Raw genomic sequence first — 21,668 nt, 5'->3', positions numbered from 1 at the left:
TGATCACCAACTTCAAATTCTAACGGTCTCCTCCGCTTGTCCGCATAATTCTTCTGTCGGTCTTGGGCTTTCTTAAGGTTACCTTGGATCATCTTAACCTTCTCGGTAGTTTCTTGTATAATCTCCGGTCCAAGAATACTCTTCTCCCCTACTTCGGCCCAACATAGCGGTGATCGACATTTTCTCCCATATAAAGCTTCATAGGGAGCCATACCCAAACTAGCATGGTAACTGTTACTGTATGCGAACTCTATCAATGGCAAATGGTCTTTCCAACTTCCTCCTTCCTCTAAAATGCAAGCTCTCATCATATCCTCTATTGTCTGGATTGTTCTCTCCGTCTGCCCATTGGGTTGCGGATGGTTCGACGTGCTCATATCCAATCTAGTCCCTAATTCCTTATGAAACATCTTCCAAAATCTCGAAGTGAATTTTGGATCACGATCAGATACTATACTGGACGACACACCATGCAACCGTACAATCTCTGCTATGAAAAGCCTTGCGAGATGAATCACCTTGTGGGTGGTCTTTACAGGTAAAAAGTGAGCAGATTTGGTCAATCTATCCACTATTACCCATATAGAATCATGTCCACCTCGAGCATGGGGTAATCCCACAATGAAATCCATAGAGATAGAATCCCATTTCCACGTTGGTACTTCTAGTGGCTGCAACATTCCTCCTGGCCTCTGGTGTTCAATCTTAACCTGTTGACAAATGGGACACTGTGCTACATACTCTGCAATCTCCTTCTTCATACCTGGCCACCAAAAGTCCTTTTTCAAGTCTTGATACATTTTGGTCGACCCAGGATGAATAGAAAACCTACTCTTGTGTGCTTCATCCAGAATCAGACGCTTCAACTCTGAATCATTCGGTACACACATCCGTTGCTGAAACAAGATTACCCCATCAGGTGCTCTCACAAAATCAGACATATCTCTGCTCGCTTGCAATTGCTCATCATACCCTTGGGATATCCGAATTCTCTCTCGCAACTCATTCTGGATGCTCAAATTACTGATCAACACGCCATTGGGTGTCCATTCAAACTGAAGGTCAAGGTCTTTGAACTTTTCCAATAAGTCATGCTCCAACATCATCAACTCAGCGACTCGAAATTCCTTCCTACTTAACGCATCTGCCACCTTATTAGCCTTTCCTGGATGATACTTCAATTCAAAGTCATAATCCTTTAGGTACTCCATCCATCTCCTTTGTCGCATGTTCAATTCCTTCTGGTCAAAGAGGTATCTCAAGCTTTTATGATCACTGAACATCTCAAAGTGAACGCCATATAGATAATGTCGCCACACCTTGAGTGCAAAAACTATTGCAGCAAGCTCAAGATCATGGGTTGGGTAATTCTCTTCATGAGATCTCAACTTCGAGAGGCATAAGATACCACCTGACCATCTTGCATCAAGACTACGCCTAAACCTTTCTTAGAAGCATCACAGAACACTTCATATGATCGGTTTGGATCCGGAATCACTAACACGGGTGCAGTAGTCAACTTCTTCTTAAGTTTATGGAAACTTTGTTCACACTCGGAATCCCATTCAAAAGCAACCCCCTTACGCGTGAGCTTTGTCAATGGTAGGGCTAACTTAGCAAATCCCAAGATAAACCTCCGGTAATAACCAGCCAAGCCTAAAAAGCTTCTGACCTCAGTCACGCTCTTCGGCCTCTCCCAATTCACCACCGCTTCTACTTTAGAAGGATCCACCGCCACGCCTCCTCTAGAGATGACGTGACCAAGAAAACTCACTTCAGATAGCCAAAATTCACACTTACTAAACTTGGCATACAACTGTTTCTCTCGAAGAGTAGATAACACAATCCGCAGATGTTCTACATGATCTTCAGGAGTACGAGAATACACAAGAATGTCATCGATGAAGATCACTACAAACTGATCCAGATATGGCTGAAAGATTCGGTTCATGTAATCCATGAAAACTGCTGGAGCATTAGTCACACCAAAAGGCATAACTAAAAACTCGTAATGACCATATCGGGTCCTGAATGCAGTCTTAGGTACATCTGAGTTCTTCACTCGGATTTGATGGTATCCTGACCTAAGATCAATCTTCGAGAACACACTAGCTCCTTTCAACTGATCTAGGAGGTCATCAATCCGTGGTAAAGGATATTTATTCTTTATAGTGACTTTATTCAGCTGACGGTAATCGATGCACAAGCGCATACTTCCGTCCTTCTTCTTCACCAAAAGAACAGGAGCTCCCCATGGAGAAACACTGGGTTGGATGAAATGCTTAGCAAAAGCTCTTCCAATTGACGTTTCAGTTCCCTGAGCTCGATAGGAGACATTATATAAGGAGTGATGGAAACTGGGGCTGTCCCAGGAACAAGATCGATTGAGAATTCCGCTTCTCTTTCCGGAGGAAGAGAAGTGATATCCTCAGGAAATACATCGGGAAATTCGCACACCACCGGAATTTCTGACAATTCAACTCTCACAGAAGGCTCCTTGGAAAGAACTAAAAGAAAGGATCTTTCTTGAGAAAAGAGATAATTAACCGTGCTGATTGTACCTTCTATCAACTTGGTAATTGCATCATCGGAAGAAGTCTCTTCAGCAGGAATGAATATGGCCTTCTCTTTGCAACCAATGTACACTGAGTTAAGAGACAACCAATCCATCCCTAGAATAACATCAAGCTTCTTTAGGGGTAAGCAAATTAGATCAATCGGGAAGTCACGACCGTTAAAAGAGACTGAACAATCTTTACAAATTAGTCGAGCTTCCACGGTATCATCCGTTGCCGAAGAAATAATCATAGGATTGGGTAATGGAGTAACTTCCAAACCAAGTCGGTAAACACACTCAGTAGAGACAAAGGAATGAGTGGCTCCACAATCAACTAAAACACATAAAGGTTGATTGTTAACATAACACGTACCCGCAATGAGATTGTTGTTTCCCTTGGCCTTCCTCGAATCCATGGTGTAAACACGACTTGCAGTCTTCTCTGGAATCCTCCTTTGTGGACACCGTGGAGCTATGTGGCCCTGCTCGCCACATCTATAACAAGTCACAGGCACCAACTTGCATTCCCCGGCATGCTTCCTTCCACACTTGTGGCATTGTGGCGGTTGAGTCGACTGATCACCATAAACCTGCTTCCTCTTTGGTGGAGGATTACGGGGCCTCAAGTGTTGGGTAGACCTTCCTTGCTCTCTGAAATTAGCCCTGTTCTGGTTCCTCTCTTCTTGAACCCTCTTCAGACTGTTTTCAGCAACATAGCATTGCCTTAGACATTCAGCATAAGTGGTGAACTCTCTTTGGGAAACACTATGAGCAATGTCGGCCCTCAAACCCATCATGAACTGGTCAATCTTCCATAGTTCATCTGGAGCATAAACAGCTTGTTTGGAGTAGTCTGCCAAGTCCTCGAACTTCTCTGCATATTCTGAAACAGACATGTCACCTTGCTTGAAGTTCTGAAATTCTCGCTCCTTCTGAGTCCTCACACTATTAGGGAAGTACTTCTCCAAGAATGCCACTTTAAAGTGTTGCCAATCCTTGGGAATCTCTTGAGTGGTGAAATAAGTAGATGCAGTGTTCCACCACCTAAAAGCTGGTCCCTTCATCTTCTGAGTAGCAAAGATCACCTTCTCTTCTTCGGTACATTGAATAGCTTGAAACACCCTCTCCATACCAGCTAACCAATCATGAGCCAAGAGTGAGTCAAGTCCGCCAACAAACTCTGGGGGATCCATCCAGAAGAAGGCACGAAAATCAGGTCCATCTGCAGCTTGAGGAACGGGAGCTTGAGTAGGAGGTTGTTGTCCCTGCATGCCTTGCATCATTTGAGCCATCATCTGGTTCTGTTGCATCATCTGCTGCATCATCTGTTGCCAAGGCACTCCTGCACCTCTGGCTTCTTGCTCGGGCTCCACAGGTCTCTTTCTGGGCCTTCCGGGACCTCTGCGTTGCTCAGCCATCTCCCTGTCTGTCCTACGCATGGAATCAAGTTGATCAGGCTCAATACCATAAATAAGACATAAGGAATCTTACTGATTGTACACATATGAGGCAGAATTGTACTGCATTATGATATGTCTTAGCAAAGTCGAGGATCGACCTGCTCTGATACCAACTGTAACACCCCACACATATTTGTCTAGAATAATATGCATAAAGTATTAAATTTAGTACATAAGACAATATTACATAACGTTTGCAGCGGAAAGTAGAAGTGCACGAATACAAAGCCGAATGTATCATGGCCAAAACATAAGTACATCATAATAGTACAAGTACAAAATACACAAGATAGCTTGCACGATAGAACAAAAGAAACATCCAAGCATCGCCAAGAGATCTAATCCATTTTTCCCTTTCCGCGATCTTGCCTCTAACCACCTGAAAAATAATAATTGGAATGGGATGAGATTACTAAATCTCAGTGAGTCCACCTATCCTATTAGTCCACTCGAGTCTAAAGGGATCATACAAAAATAAGCGAATCCACCATGGATTCGGGGTCATTCTCGCTTCCGGTACAAATACGGAGTAAACAAGGCGACTTGTCCACCATTGGACTTGTCTCAAGCAATCACACATTGTATAACAAACAAGTATGCAAACCCACATCCACTTACGGGGAATCCAGAAGTGTAAATAACCCCGGCTAGGATTATGGAATAAATGCATCCTCGATGAGTAACCTCCTTCCTATTTGTCAAGGGACTTGTACAAGCACACTGCAGGATGGTTAAACGAGTCCACAAGCCTAAATGGCAGTACCATGACCTGGCCTAATTGGCGTAATTATCCCGTTAACCTCCCTCACGCTAGTGAGTTACGCCGAGTACAAACCGCCATCTTGACGCTTGAGCCCATCGGGCGAAAGCCTAGTATTAGTCTACGTGACTATACTAGAGGTGAGTTATCACATTATGCATTAGCCTACATAGCCGCATAACCCCACCATACCGAGCACGCACGTGTGCTAACGCCAAGTGAGTAAAACCCCGTACGGAAACTCACGAGCACACTGCAACGGTAGCTCAGATGCACACCATATCGAACAATACACATGAACGGGTTATTCCATTGGACAACATGGTCCGGGAGGGCTCATAGACTACACGGTCAGAGCGCGTCCCAATCTAGCCTGTCGACCACTTCGATTCAAGCATACAAAATATGACATGAAGTCAAGGTCACAAACAAGACAAGCAATCCGATCGTTCAACCAAAACGACGGAGTTTCATACATTCAACATAGCATGCAATAATATAGCATAATATTTGAAGATGAATATTCATTATAACAGCATATTATCCAAACACTATTCATGTCGCTTTTTACTAAAGGTACATCTGATATGCCGAATAATAATATTCAAACACCGGGACTAATTTTCTTAGATAGTATATTTAATTAGCTTTCTAACGGTATATAGTACGCGTCAATCGGACGTACGAAGTGGGAGGTATGAATTTCCCAAGTTGCTGAATTTTTCCTTCTGCGCCCAGTGTAACCGGTTACACCAAGACCCGTAACCGGTTACGGTCACGCAAAATGCCCAGATTGTCTGATTTTTAACAGCGTAACCGGTTACACCAAAACCCGTAACCGGTTACACTGAACCAGAACCTTTTTTCTGAGTTTTATACAGTCCAAGACAGTCCCAAAAAGAGCTTCTAAAATAATCCCTACACTACCAACTCAGTTCCAACGAATTTAGGGTACACAACCACAATTAAAATCAGCAGTAGATGAGGAATTAATCAGAATCCAACAAGTATTAGCATTTGATTCATATATATTACTCACATTCCCAATTTCCCCAAATAAGAACCCTCACATGCAAAACCCAAAGTTTCTATCTAAAGGACTCACCTCAAAGAAGAAAGAAGATGGTGATGATGAAGATGTTGAAGCTAGAAGGTAGAAGCAAGGATTGGATCAGAATCTGTTGCATGCAAGAGCTTTGAACCAAGTTTGGGACTTTCTCCTCCTCCTTTCCCTTCCCACGTTTTGTTTCTTCTTTTTCTTCTTAAAACAAAATTCTGGTTTTTGAAAGAAGAAAGAGTGATCAACCAAACATGTCCCAAGTTCTATTTAAGGGTGAAGTTACCAATATGCCCCTCTTATTGCCACTAATAGCTTTAGTTAACCTCAAAGACTAGTTAGTGGAAATATATATCATATTTATCCATCTTATCTTATACCAATCATATTAGTACTAATAAAGATTGAATAAACATAATATCGAGTATTACAATTCATAACCTATAAATTATATCAATTTTAAGATATTCGATTTAATCAATTTTTTGAAATTTTTTGAATATGCATATCCAAAAAAACCTCTAGCAACTTTTTGGGATTTTTTCAGATATGCATATTCGAATTAACTAAATTCTCAATTCTTTTTTTGTACTTTTGAAGATGCATGTTCGAATTAACCAAAATCTCAATTTTTTTGGATGTTTTTAGAGATGCATCTTCGAAAGAGTATTTTAGAATTTTCAGCAGAAGTTTTTATCCCATAGAAGTCTATAAAGAAATTGTCTATTTTTAATCATTAAATAGAGACTATTTAAATTACTAGAATCAGTTACTACTTTTCTTTTATTTATTTATTTTTATTAATGGATTTTAAATTATAACTTATATTTTAGGTAATGAGAATGTTATTACTACTACTTACTTTATGTATACAGTTCTAAAGTCTAAAATTAACTTGATAACACTAAAAAAATAAAAATTAACTTGAGAGCTACTCTACTCACTTATCTAAATATAAGTCATTAATAAAATTTAATTTAATATTTAATTTATATTAATTTTCTTTTAAATTATTTATGATACGACTCGAGTCATAAAAATTAACTTGAGAGCTACTCTACTCTTATTTTCTCTATTGTTCATAAATCGATCTAAAACCATACACCCCAATTTTATTTATATTAGTTAATAACAAAACAAGAATCCTTGTGATACGACTCGAGAGCGGAACATGATCCTATATAGACAACTACTCTAAGCACATAAATGGAAGAATTTCGGTGCTTTGGAATGATTCTAAGATCAAAGTGCATTACATAGCTTGTACTGCTCAGTTCATTCACTCTGGGATCTATGCTTGCAATGGTGACTTTTTAAGACTTGGTGTACAGTTATATATGGTTTGAATAACCTAGAACAAAGAATAATTTTGTGGAAGGATATTGATAGAATCCCTGCTAAAACTGTTGGACCTTGGTACTTGATGGGAGATTACAACAATGTCATGCAGGCTGAGGACGGGATTGGTGGAACTAATGTCTCTGAATCTGAGTATATATACCTTGCTGACATGATGGAGAAGATATTCAATATTAACTAACCCTAACTAACTATGCAGGAGTAACTAACAGAATAACAGAATAACTAACTATCTCTGTTAGTTATTAATTTCAGTTGGTGCAATATGCTCTTTTTCAAAGTCACCTCCTCCAAGATAGAATGAGCCCTCAAAACATTAACAAACTTAAAGAGTATACTATAGAAGTCCTTAAGCTAAGTAACTTTGAAGAGAAAAACCCTCAGACACAGAACTAAACTTGAATGTTGAAACATGGAGACAACAACAACAACACTTACTCAAAACAACTGCAAAATTCAATTGATTTCGGCGTGCACATAGTCGACGTAAACAAAATTCTTTTCTAGTTGGTTTACCGCAAAAGCTAAGGTTGCACTGACAACGGCTAGTCTGAAGGATAGAAAAACACTTAGAAAGGGGGGGTTTGAATAAGTGTAGCTTTAAAAACTTGTAAGATAAAAACTATTTGCACAATGATTTTTATCTTGGTTCGTTGTTAAATAAACTACTCCAGTCCACCCCCTTGGAGTGATTTACCTCACATGAGGATTTAATCCACTAATCACACTTGATTACAATGGTTTTCCAGTTAGCCAACTGCTAAGTCTTCTAGAGTATCCTGATCACAACCTGATCACTCTAGGAACAAACTGCTTAGATACTCTCTAAGACTTTCTAGAGTATACTGATCACAACCTGATCACTCTAGTTACAAATTGCTTAGACACCTGCTAAGACTTGCTAGAGTATACTGATCAACAACCTGATCACTCTAGTTCTTACAACTTAATGTAAATAAATTCTTTTAAGAGTTACAGTGCTTCTTATAAAGCTATTATCACAACTGTGATTTTCTCTTAAGTTTAAGCTTAATCTCACTAATATATTACAACAACAAATTTAGTGAGTTTGATGATGAAGTTTGAGAGCTTCTGAATTTGACAGCGTTTTTGTATAATGCGCAAGTGTTGTTTCAGAATTCGTAACATTGCTTCTCATCAGAACTTCATATATATAGGCACTTGAGAAGATGACCGTTGGGAGCATTTTTGCGTAATTCGTACCGCAATGCATTTAATGTTTCACTCTTTTGTCAACTACCTCGAGCCTTGTTTCCGCTGTGTCTACTGACGTTGCCGTTAATAGCTTCTAACGTTCCTTTTGTCATTCGGCGTAGCCTGCCATCTTGTACTTTCTTCTGATCTGATGTTTGTGTAAACAACATTTGAATATCATCAGAGTCAAACAGCTTGGTGCAGAGCATCTTCTTGTCTTCTGACCTTGAAGTGCTTCTGAGCGTGATACCATGAGAACTTCAGCGCTTCTGCTTCTGATCTCAAGTTCTTCTGATGCTTCCATAGACCCATGTTCTGATTCTGCTTGACCATCTTCTGATGTCTTGCCAGGCCATGTTCTGATGTTGCATGTTGAACCTTCTGAGTCAGTGCTTCTTGCGCTGATTTTGTGCATACTCTTTATATAATTCCTGAAACGGAAATTGCATAGTATTAGAGTACCACATTATCTCATACAAAATTCATATGCTTGTTATCATCAAAACTAAGATTATTGATCAGAACAAATCTTGTTCTAACAATCTCCCCCTTTTTGATGATGACAAAAACATACATAAATGATATGAATTTGCGATTAGAAAAATCAGACGGCTAAAGACAATTACACAGCTATAGCATAAGCATATAGACAATGTGTGAATATGTCTCCCCCTGAGATTAACAATCTCCTCTTGAGATAAATAATCTCCCCCTGAAATTAATACTAGAAGATTTTTTTATAAATAAAAGACTTCCTTGAGTATTTCAGTAGAGACGTTCACATATGCTTAGATCTTCAGAAAATTCATAGCTTCTGATTCTTGCTTCCATAGGACAGCTTCAGAACTTGAATTTCCTAGATCTTCAGAATATTCATAGCTTCTGATTCTTGCTTCCATATGACAGCTTCAGAGCTTGAATTTCTTCTTGAGTCATTGCATGCTAGATTGTATCAGAACATTGTTGAATGTACCAGAGCATCATCAGAGCATCTCTACATCCTGAAATTTTACAGAACAAACTAAACGACAAAAGTCAGCATGAATGAATCAGATCATAGAATGTGTTTCAGAATTTATACTATGTATCAGAGCACACACACAAAATGTTTCAGAGCATATTTTGTAACTTAAAACATGCATCGGAACATATAAAGAATAAGAATGATAGTATATTCTATCATCAGAATATCAGATCATTCTTTCTTCTTGCTTCTGATCTTGAAGCTTTATAGATCTCAGCTTGCTTCAATTTCCATGAGCTTTATTCTTTATAGAATTGCTTTTCCTCATCTCTTTGCTTCTCATGTTGAGCTTTAAAAAAGAGAATCTTCAATTCCTGCAAGACAACACTCAAAGACATAGATCTTTTCAATTTCTGTTAGAAATGTGGAGCCTTTCTCCCAGCAACTGATAAAATAAATCAGATCATTTATCACATTTTCTCCCCCTTTTTGTCATAACATCTAAAACATAAAAGATGCAGATGAGACACATAGAAGAAAAAGGATAATTTTTATTAAGCACAGAGAAAAAGGTTCAGAAGTACAAGAGGGAAGGCAAAGGAAGATGCATAGAAAAACAGATGCAGCAAAACAAAAGAAAACAATCTAAGACTCAATGACTAAGATGACCCTCGCTTTGACATGATCTTGGCCAGCATATCATGAATCCCATTGTTTCTCTCATTCTGTCTATCCATGAAAGCACGAAACTCAGCATTGATCGTTCTCTGCTCATCCTGGTTCTTCTGAATGACTTCCAAAGTCCTTGCAAGACGAGAAGGTTCATCAGAAGAAGCTTCACAACTTCTTTCCAGAGGAATGGCATTTTGATCCGCAGCTTCCATGGTCAGATCATTTGTAGGATTTTCCTCAACAGGAATTGTTTCAACAACATGATCTTCAACATCTGCTTCTTCCATAGAAGCATCTCCATACTCTGCAGCAGGAACCTCAGAATCTCCATTCTTAAGTGCCTGAAGAATGGCAGCAAGATTCCTAGGAGCAGAAGGACCTTCAACTTCTGGTGGGTCAACAACTTCTGGAATGACCAAGCTTGGGCCTTCCTCAGAAGGATTTTCCCTCAGAAATTCAAAGAGAGTCCTGAAGTCTCCAATCAAAACAGGAAATTGAGGTCTCCAGACCACAATTTCCCTGCAAGGATTAGCTTCCATTGCAGCAGTAAATCTAGCTTCTTCCAGCTCATCCACAAACGGCTTCTCCTCAACAGCACTCCTATTCCTTATGGGATGATAGTAGATACCATTATCACCCTCCAAAAGGTAACCAGCATAACCAGGGGCATCAACCACTAGTCTCTTCTGAACACCCATAGCTCCTACTTGAAAATCCTGGCGAAAGCTTCTCCAGAGGTTTTGTGTAGAAACATCATCAAGACCATTGATGAAGGCATCCTTCAAAAGATCCAGCCTTCTTATCACATCATGTCTGAACAGCTCCAGGTATACATGGGGTTCAGGTTCAGGTGGGTTGGAGGTGAATTTGTAGTTAGGGTAGAGAAGGCGGTGAGGGTTGGATTTTCTGGTAGATAGGGGATGGGATAGAGAAGGTGGAGGTTTTGTGGTTGAAGAAGATGGTATATCTATGGGGAGGATTGATGTGGATGGAGTATCAGAAAATATCTGATGTGAAGCGAATGGAGTATCAGAAAATATCTTATGTGTAGAGGATGGAATAATTATGATGGGGGTTGATGAGGATGGATTATCAGAAGGAGTTGGGGGATGGATATTTAGTGGTGTATGTCATACCCTTATTTTTGACCCCCATGAGATGTCATATCTTCAGGATTTTCATCAGGTTAAAGCAAGTACCCAGAGCAGTCACTTCTTCATCTGGCATTTAAACAAGGATGTTCAAAGACAAGAAAACTCAGGCAAAGGATCAATCATAAGAAGGATTGGTCTCTAACACAATCATAGGGATCAAAAGCTTCACTTTTATATTCACCTATGATTGATTAGACACCCACTCATCTGAGTACAGGTTTACTCAGGTCACCAGACTAGGGTTTTTTTAGCCTATCAAGGACTGAAATCAGGGATCACCTTTGGGAAACCCTAAAAAGCTCCAGGACATCTATTAAAGACCTAAATAATCTTCAAATGATCCATACAATAAGATCCACTGGACATCACACCTCAATTCAAGATCCACAGTCACCAACTTCATCTGGTCGACAATTAGGGTTTTTAACCTAATTCATCTGGATAGTTGACTTTTAATCAGGGCATGGATCCAAAACTCAAGACATGATTCAAGAACCTCTACTACCTCAATATAATCCATTTACATCACTCATTTGAGGAGAAGATCTTAATTCCACACAAAAGTCCAAAATCTCACTTTATCTGGAAAAAGTCAACTGCATGGGATCACCTTTGACTTTTAAGATTTTTGGTCAAACCATGACTTTCAAAGATCAATATCATCAATATATGGATATAAAGTCATATGACCAAAGAAATTCAAAAAGATTCATCAAGGAGGAAAAAGTCGGGAATTAGGGTTTTTGAGGGCATTGTGGGAACTTAAAATTTCACCTACACAACTCAAAAAACTTCCAACATGAAAGTTGTAGATCTTGCAAAACAAAACAACATCTTACAATGGAACTTTTTTCAAAATATTTGGAATTTTGAAGCTTTAGGTTATAAAAACATAGAAATTTTTCTAAGTGTTTTTAACCTAGATTTCATTCAACTTTGGGGTCATTTTTCACAATTTTCCCAAATGATTCGGAAGGAACCATAAACTAATGATTTGAAGTAGATGTTTAGGGCTTTCCAAATGGTGCTCAACCTTCTCCAAATTCATTTTGAGCTAGGAGTTATGCTTGTTCAAAGTTGGCCTCATGGAGTGAAATTATAAGTCATGCCAAGTTTTAAAACTTGCAATTTTATGCAATTGCCTACACCAATTGATACCTCTAAACTTCAGAAACATCATAGAGGATAGGAGAGGATCAAATGCATCATTGCAAAGAGATTGAAGAATATTCAAAAATTCAATGCCATGTGATTAAGTAATCATTACCAAATGGAATATTGGTGAATCATCAAGGAATCTTCTTCTAAGCCAATTAGAACTCTCCTCTGCATCAGAATTGTCCCCTAAGATCATACAAGATCAATGGTTGGGGAAGCTAGCTCGAATATGCATCATTGAATTTGTGATATTTTCAAAATTGCTTCATGGCTAAGAAACCAAACTCACTTCACTAAGCAAGCTTACTAAGTTCAATTGCTCTAAATCAATTGCCTATAAATAGAGGGCTCTCTCTCTCATTCATCAAACACACCAAAGCAACAGAATTCTTGCTTTCTCTCTTCTTTCTTCATACTTAAGGTTTTCAAAGGTTTTTTGGCAAGAAGACTCGAATTCTTCAAACCAGAGCTCTTCCTTTGGAATTAAGTATTCAAACACCTTAGGGGAGTCATTTAGAGGTGATCCAGACCTCTGAAACACTTTTGTGCGTGGGGGGTCATCATCTTCACCTTTCACTTGGAGCTGTTGCAGTTGGGGTCGAGCAAGAGGTTCTGGGTACTTTCAGTCCAAGTTAAGCATCTCAACACCTTCCAGGAGGATCACTGAAGCTATCTGGATCGTTGCAACAACTCTGCAACACACTTTGATCAGAGCCAAAACTTCATTTTTCAGGTAAGTTTCAAAAGCTTCAAACTCTATGATTCACGCATGATAAATATAAAATGAAGTTACCAGTTGGTTTCTGCACCTTCATAGATCATTAGTCCTCAATCGATTGCATCAAATCATGCATATATAGCATTTCATGTTTAATTTCAGTTTTAGGGTTCTTAGTGTTCATGCTTGCGAATTTTATGTTACACTTAGAATAAATGAAATTAAAGGATACTATCATGATCCTCGTCCAAACACAAGAAAAATCCATCTTTACATCTTTGGATTTGGTTGAGAATTGAGAGAGATACGATTTCCAGAAATTCAAAAGCTTGAGGTTGAAGATGAAGATGGTGGCGCGCCATTTTTCAAATTTCCTAGGTTTTAGTTTATTTTATTTTGAATGGTATGCGTTTTATAAACGAGTTCATCGTTTGCCCTAGTGGCCTCACATGCGCTCTTAGTCTCCTCATGCCTCAAGTCTGGGGTTCGAATCCCCCTCGCCCCAGACTTTTTGTTTCTTTTATTTTTCAATGATTTACCACTTGTTTGGAAACATAGTGAATTGGATGTGTGTTATAAACACCAAACGCGCGTTGGCCCAGTGGTGTTATTTTGAGTTACTGACTTGGAGGGCGTGAGTTCAATCCCTCTAGGAGACAAAACCTTTTTTTATCACTTTTTTCCATTTTGATTTCTTCACAACTTCACACAATTATTTAACCTATCAAATAAATCCATTTTCACCTCATTTTTCACACACTTGTTATTTAATATATCTATTTTGTGAATGATAAAAAAAATCATAAAAAAATTATTTATTTCATATATTTTTATTAGGTTTAAAATAGTATGTTTTAAGTGTTTTCTTAAATACTTTAAATATATATATTCATTTTGTTTTAACCTAATTATTTTGTGAATAATTTTAAGATAAAACCCTAATTATTTTGTGAATAATTTTATGATAAAACCCTAATTATTTAGGTCTTAATTAGGTATAGGTCTTTATCTTTACCTTAATTAAGTTGACCTTTTATCAATTTTCAAAACTGTTTTCAATCTCCGACTAAACGGATGATTAAGGTTTTCAAATAACAAAACCTTATATCATTCCAATCTTCTTCCAACTGTGTTTCAAACAGTAAATAAATATTTTGGGCCTCTAATAGAGTGTAAGTCCCATCCCCTTTTCACTTTATTTTCAACTCTCAAATACAGTCAATAAAACTGTTTTCACAACAATATTTCATTTTCAATTGACTGTTTCTCATTTCCAGTACTATAAAGTATTGGGCCTCTATTAGAGTGTAAGACCCAATACCTTCTTTCTTTTCATAGTTTGTTTTCAAAAACTGTATTTTCAAAATCTCCTTTCTGTTTTCAAAACATTCTTCTGGTATTTGAAGGGCATTATTCCCGGTGAAACTCTTCAGATACCTATGTGACCTTTGTCCATCTTCACTTCTTCTGTTTTCAAAACCCTTAACTGTTTATAATAAATATTCAACTGTTATCAACAAAATAACAAAAAAATACTGGTAAGGCTTTGTACATACTTCTTCAAAGGCCTCCACTCCATCCAGGTTAGGCTTTACAAGCTTTCAATTTACAGTCTTTGTTTAAATTATTGTCAAATATAAACTGTACATATATTTGTTTAGAACTACGTTTGAGTGTAATCCCTAGGACAGTTAAACTATATATATATATATTATAGGAATATGGCCTAGGATTGAGAATGTCTTCCCGGTGAAGGCTCTTTCCTAATTAGAGATCTGTAGTTCAAACCCCCCAAGATGAATTATTCCCGGTGAAACATCTTGGCAAAAGCCTTAGAACCCAAAATAGGACACATCCACCCAAAGAGGAATTATTCCCGGTGAAACCTCTTACCTATTTGCTTAGAGCCAAAATAAGTTCAAAAACTACATAGCTTTCTCTTGTGCTATAACAAGGACCCTCGATTAGCCTCCTCTTGGGCTTTGTACAAGGACCCACAGGCTTCTTAAAAGCATTTCCAGCTTCCTCTTGAGCTTGCATACAAGGACCCATCAGGTTTCTTATAAACATAGGAACAGGTCTTTAGTCACCTTTTAACATACCCTGGTGAGTTTCTTCCAATTTAAACCAAACTTTAAACAAGCTAAGTGTTATACCCCAAAATTTGCCCGCATCTTTTTTCAAGAAAACTCCAATCTAAAAATTAAGAGTCTCATATAATCATGGATTTTTATTTCAATAAATATCCTGACGTATGAAATACTTAGTTTTTAGAATTTTTCTTATACGGTATTTTGGCTTGCAGTTGAATTTATTCTTACGCAAATGCCAAGTACTGTTTATTACTTCACACATGCTATTTATTTGAAATTTATTTACAGATAAATAGTACTGAAACAATTGGTACACAGCTAAATCTTTTGCAGGCGCAGAGTCGAGGATTCAAACTGTACTGGTAAACAAGTAAATTACTACTAATTTTTGTTTCCCACTAACTTTTGTATTATATTCCATTATTTTCAAAATCTCTTCAAATCTCTTTTTTCAAAAATCAAATCCTAACTTTACTCTATACATCTCTCTTTTTCCCAACACTATCATACACTTTCTTTCAAATCTTACTCCCACTCAAATTTCCCTTTTGTACGGAATCACTTTATTCCCCAACGTCTCTATCCTTCTTTCCATTCTATAAATACCTCTCATTTTTTTCATAAAATCCCACATCAAATTCTAACCCATCTCTCAAATTTCTACTTCATATCCATTCTTTCTTCTTCCCCGACAAAATGGCGAAGTGGTGGGAAACGTGTTTTCTTATGGTCATCACCGTCGCGGTGGTAATCATGTCTTTCTTTTGTCTACATAGCCCTGAAAACTGTGGACCTGGTGTAACACCCCTCTAATACCCCACGGTAATTAACAAAATTAAATCAGAGTAAACATGCAAAGGGTGTCACAATTCAAAAATAAAAGAAAACATACATTCGGCATATGTCATGCATCCACTAAAACATCTGAATTATAACTCATTAGATAAAAATCATGTTTACACAGCGAAATCAATTCATCAAGTCAACATTACATTGTTAATGTATCAGACTTTAAATAAAATAAACAATAGAGTTATAATCGAAACTCAAAACATCGCGTTCCCAGTGTTACATCTATCAGAGCATGATACCGACACAACAACTAAACCGACTTATGAGCTAATCCTCACCAAGTCGAAAGCAGTTGTCCTCAATCTGAAAATTGTCAACAAGTAAGGGTGAGTCTCATTCTCAATTAATCAATGTTATGCATTCATAAGCAACAAAACATCATAATATATCATTCACCCAATTTGTCATATATTCAGATTCACATCTATTATTCATCAATTCACACAATAATAGATTACAACACAACACAGAAATCCATACAATCATGTTATAACAAAATGCATATGACACAATTGCCACTATGCATGTGGTACCAAAATTCGTGAATCACATCCACAGGACTTCTCTCTGCGATACTGCCCTTCAAGTCGCTTACACCCCACATGGGCACACGACTAACCTCATCTCTCACACCCCCATGGGCACACGATGACTGCTTACTAATCTCCGCACAATGGGAATTAGCCACCAACGATCCACTCATCAACGGGATTCAATGTAAATGATTTATGAATGAATGCACACATATCACATACTTATATCATCACCGATCCGATGCGCGAGAGCGGAACATGATCCTATATAGACAACTACTCTAAGCACACAAATGGAAGAATTTCGGTGCTTTGGAATGATTCTAAGATCAAAGTGCATTACATAGCCTGTACTGCTCAGTTCATTCACTCTGGGATCTATGCTTGCAATGGTGACTTTTTAAGACTTGGTGTACAGTTATATATGGTTTGAATAACCTAGAACAAAGAATAATTTTGTGGAAGGATATTGATACAATCCCTGCTAAAACTGTTGGACCTTGGTACTTGATGGGAGATTACAACAATGTCATGCAGGCTGAGGACGGGATTGGTGGAACTAATGTCTCTGAATCTGAGTATATATACCTTGCTGACATGATGGAGAAGATATTCAATATTAACTAACCCTAACTAACTATGCAGGAGTAACTAACAGAATAACAGAATAACTAACTATCTCTGTTAGTTATTAATTTCAGTTGGTGCAATATGCTCTTTTTCAAAGTCACCTCCTCCAAGATAGAATGAGCCCTCAAAACATTAACAAACTTAAAGAGTATACTATAGAAGTCCTTAAGCTAAGTAACTTTGAAGAGAAAAACCCTCAGACACAGAACTAAACTTGAATGTTGAAACATGGAGACAACAACAACAACACTTACTCAAAACAACTGCAAAATTCAATTGATTTCGGCGTGCACATAGTCGACGTAAACAAAATTCATTTCTAGTTGGTTTACCGCAAAAGCTAAGGTTGCACTGACAACGGCTAGTCTGAAGGATAGAAAAACACTTAGAAAGGGGGGGTTTGAATAAGTGTAGCTTTAAAAACTTGTAAGATAAAAACTATTTGCACAATGATTTTTATCTTGGTTCGTTGTTAAATAAACTACTCCAGTCCACCCCCTTGGAGTGATTTACCTCACATGAGGATTTAATCCACTAATCACACTTGATTACAATGGTTTTCCAGTTAGCCAACTGCTAAGTCTTCTAGAGTATCCTGATCACAACCTGATCACTCTAGGAACAAACTGCTTAGATACTCTCTAAGACTTTCTAGAGTATACTGATCACAACCTGATCACTCTAGTTACAAATTGCTTAGACACCTGCTAAGACTTGCTAGAGTATACTGATCAACAACCTGATCACTCTAGTTCTTACAACTTAATGTAAATAAATTCTTTTAAGAGTTACAGTGCTTCTTATAAAGCTATTATCACAACTGTGATTTTCTCTTAAGTTTAAGCTTAATCTCACTAATATATTACAACAACAAATTTAGTGAGTTTGATGATGAAGTTTGAGAGCTTCTGAATTTGACAGCGTTTTTGTATAATGCGCAAGTGTTGTTTCAGAATTCGTAACATTGCTTCTCATCAGAACTTCATATATATAGGCACTTGAGAAGATGACCGTTGGGAGCATTTTTGCGTAATTCGTACCGCAATGCATTTAATGTTTCACTCTTTTGTCAACTACCTCGAGCCTTGTTTCCGCTGTGTCTACTGACGTTGCCGTTAATAGCTTCTAACGTTCCTTTTGTCATTCGGCGTAGCCTGCCATCTTGTACTTTCTTCTGATCTGATGTTTGTGTAAACAACATTTGAATATCATCAGAGTCAAACAGCTTGGTGCAGAGCATCTTCTTGTCTTCTGACCTTGAAGTGCTTCTGAGCGTGATACCATGAGAACTTCAGCGCTTCTGCTTCTGATCTCAAGTTCTTCTGATGCTTCCATAGACCCATGTTCTGATTCTGCTTGACCATCTTCTGATGTCTTGCCAGGCCATGTTCTGATGTTGCATGTTGAACCTTCTGAGTCAGTGCTTCTTGCGCTGATTTTGTGCATACTCTTTATATAATTCCTGAAACGGAAATTGCATAGTATTAGAGTACCACATTATCTCATACAAAATTCATATGCTTGTTATCATCAAAACTAAGATTATTGATCAGAACAAATCTTGTTCTAACAATCTCCCCCTTTTTGATGATGACAAAAACATACATAAATGATATGAATTTGCGATTAGAAAAATCAGACGGCTAAAGACAATTACACAGCTATAGCATAAGCATATAGACAATGTGTGAATATGTCTCCCCCTGAGATTAACAATCTCCTCTTGAGATAAATAATCTCCCCCTGAAATTAATACTAGAAGATTTTTTTATAAATAAAAGACTTCCTTGAGTATTTCAGTAGAGACGTTCACATATGCTTAGATCTTCAGAAAATTCATAGCTTCTGATTCTTGCTTCCATAGGACAGCTTCAGAACTTGAATTTCCTAGATCTTCAGAATATTCATAGCTTCTGATTCTTGCTTCCATATGACAGCTTCAGAGCTTGAATTTCTTCTTGAGTCATTGCATGCTAGATTGTATCAGAACATTGTTGAATGTACCAGAGCATCATCAGAGCATCTCTACATCCTGAAATGTTACAGAACAAACTAAACGACAAAAGTCAGCATGAATGAATCAGATCATAGAATGTGTTTCAGAATTTTATACTATGTATCAGAGCACACACACAAAATGTTTCAGAGCATATTTTGTAACTTAAAACATGCATCGGAACATATAAAGAATAAGAATGATAGTATATTCTATCATCAGAATATCAGATCATTCTTTCTTCTTGCTTCTGATCTTGAAGCTTTATAGATCTCAGCTTGCTTCAATTTCCATGAGCTTTATTCTTTATAGAATTGCTTTTCCTCATCTCTTTGCTTCTCATGTTGAGCTTTAAAAAAGAGAATCTTCAATTCCTGCAAGACAACACTCAAAGACATAGATCTTTTCAATTTCTGTTAGAAATGTGGAGCCTTTCTCCCAGCAACTGATAAAATAAATCAGATCATTTATCACATTTTCTCCCCCTTTTTGTCATAACATCTAAAACATAAAAGATGCAGATGAGACACATAGAAGAAAAAGGATAATTTTTATTAAGCACAGAGAAAAAGGTTCAGAAGTACAAGAGGGAAGGCAAAGGAAGATGCATAGAAAAACAGATGCAGCAAAACAAAAGAAAACAATCTAAGACTCAATGACTAAGATGACCCTCGCTTTGACATGATCTTGGCCAGCATATCATGAATCCCATTGTTTCTCTCATTCTGTCTATCCATGAAAGCACGAAACTCAGCATTGATCGTTCTCTGCTCATCCTGGTTCTTCTGAATGACTTCCAAAGTCCTTGCAAGACGAGAAGGTTCATCAGAAGAAGCTTCACAACTTCTTTCCAGAGGAATGGCATTTTGATCCGCAGCTTCCATGGTCAGATCATTTGTAGGATTTTCCTCAACAGGAATTGTTTCAACAACATGATCTTCAACATCTGCTTCTTCCATAGAAGCATCTCCATACTCTGCAGCAGGAACCTCAGAATCTCCATTCTTAAGTGCCTGAAGAATGGCAGCAAGATTCCTAGGAGCAGAAGGACCTTCAACTTCTGGTGGGTCAACAACTTCTGGAATGACCAAGCTTGGGCCTTCCTCAGAAGGATTTTCCCTCAGAAATTCAAAGAGAGTCCTGAAGTCTCCAATCAAAACAGGAAATTGAGGTCTCCAGACCACAATTTCCCTGCAAGGATTAGCTTCCATTGCAGCAGTAAATCTAGCTTCTTCCAGCTCATCCACAAACGGCTTCTCCTCAACAGCACTCCTATTCCTTATGGGATGATAGTAGATACCATTATCACCCTCCAAAAGGTAACCAGCATAACCAGGGGCATCAACCACTAGTCTCTTCTGAACACCCATAGCTCCTACTTGAAAATCCTGGCGAAAGCTTCTCCAGAGGTTTTGTGTAGAAACATCATCAAGACCATTGATGAAGGCATCCTTCAAAAGATCCAGCCTTCTTATCACATCATGTCTGAACAGCTCCAGGTATACATGGGGTTCAGGTTCAGGTGGGTTGGAGGTGAATTTGTAGTTAGGGTAGAGAAGGCGGTGAGGGTTGGATTTTCTGGTAGATAGGGGATGGGATAGAGAAGGTGGAGGTTTTGTGGTTGAAGAAGATGGTATATCTATGGGGAGGATTGATGTGGATGGAGTATCAGAAAATATCTGATGTGAAGCGAATGGAGTATCAGAAAATATCTTATGTGTAGAGGATGGAATAATTATGATGGGGGTTGATGAGGATGGATTATCAGAAGGAGTTGGGGGATGGATATTTAGTGGTGTATGTCATACCCTTATTTTTGACCCCCATGAGATGTCATATCTTCAGGATTTTCATCAGGTTAAAGCAAGTACCCAGAGCAGTCACTTCTTCATCTGGCATTTAAACAAGGATGTTCAAAGACAAGAAAACTCAGGCAAAGGATCAATCATAAGAAGGATTGGTCTCTAACACAATCATAGGGATCAAAAGCTTCACTTTTATATTCACCTATGATTGATTAGACACCCACTCATCTGAGTACAGGTTTACTCAGGTCACCAGACTAGGGTTTTTTTAGCCTATCAAGGACTGAAATCAGGGATCACCTTTGGGAAACCCTAAAAAGCTCCAGGACATCTATTAAAGACCTAAATAATCTTCAAATGATCCATACAATAAGATCCACTGGACATCACACCTCAATTCAAGATCCACAGTCACCAACTTCATCTGGTCGACAATTAGGGTTTTTAACCTAATTCATCTGGATAGTTGACTTTTAATCAGGGCATGGATCCAAAACTCAAGACATGATTCAAGAACCTCTACTACCTCAATATAATCCATTTACATCACTCATTTGAGGAGAAGATCTTAATTCCACACAAAAGTCCAAAATCTCACTTTATCTGGAAAAAGTCAACTGCATGGGATCACCTTTGACTTTTAAGATTTTTGGTCAAACCATGACTTTCAAAGATCAATATCATC

The sequence above is a fragment of the Vicia villosa genome, unplaced genomic scaffold, assembly GCF_029867415.1.
Source record: "Vicia villosa cultivar HV-30 ecotype Madison, WI unplaced genomic scaffold, Vvil1.0 ctg.000058F_1_1, whole genome shotgun sequence".
NCBI classification, from domain to species: domain Eukaryota; kingdom Viridiplantae; phylum Streptophyta; class Magnoliopsida; order Fabales; family Fabaceae; genus Vicia; species Vicia villosa.
Note: the sequence above shows the minus strand (reverse complement) of the source record.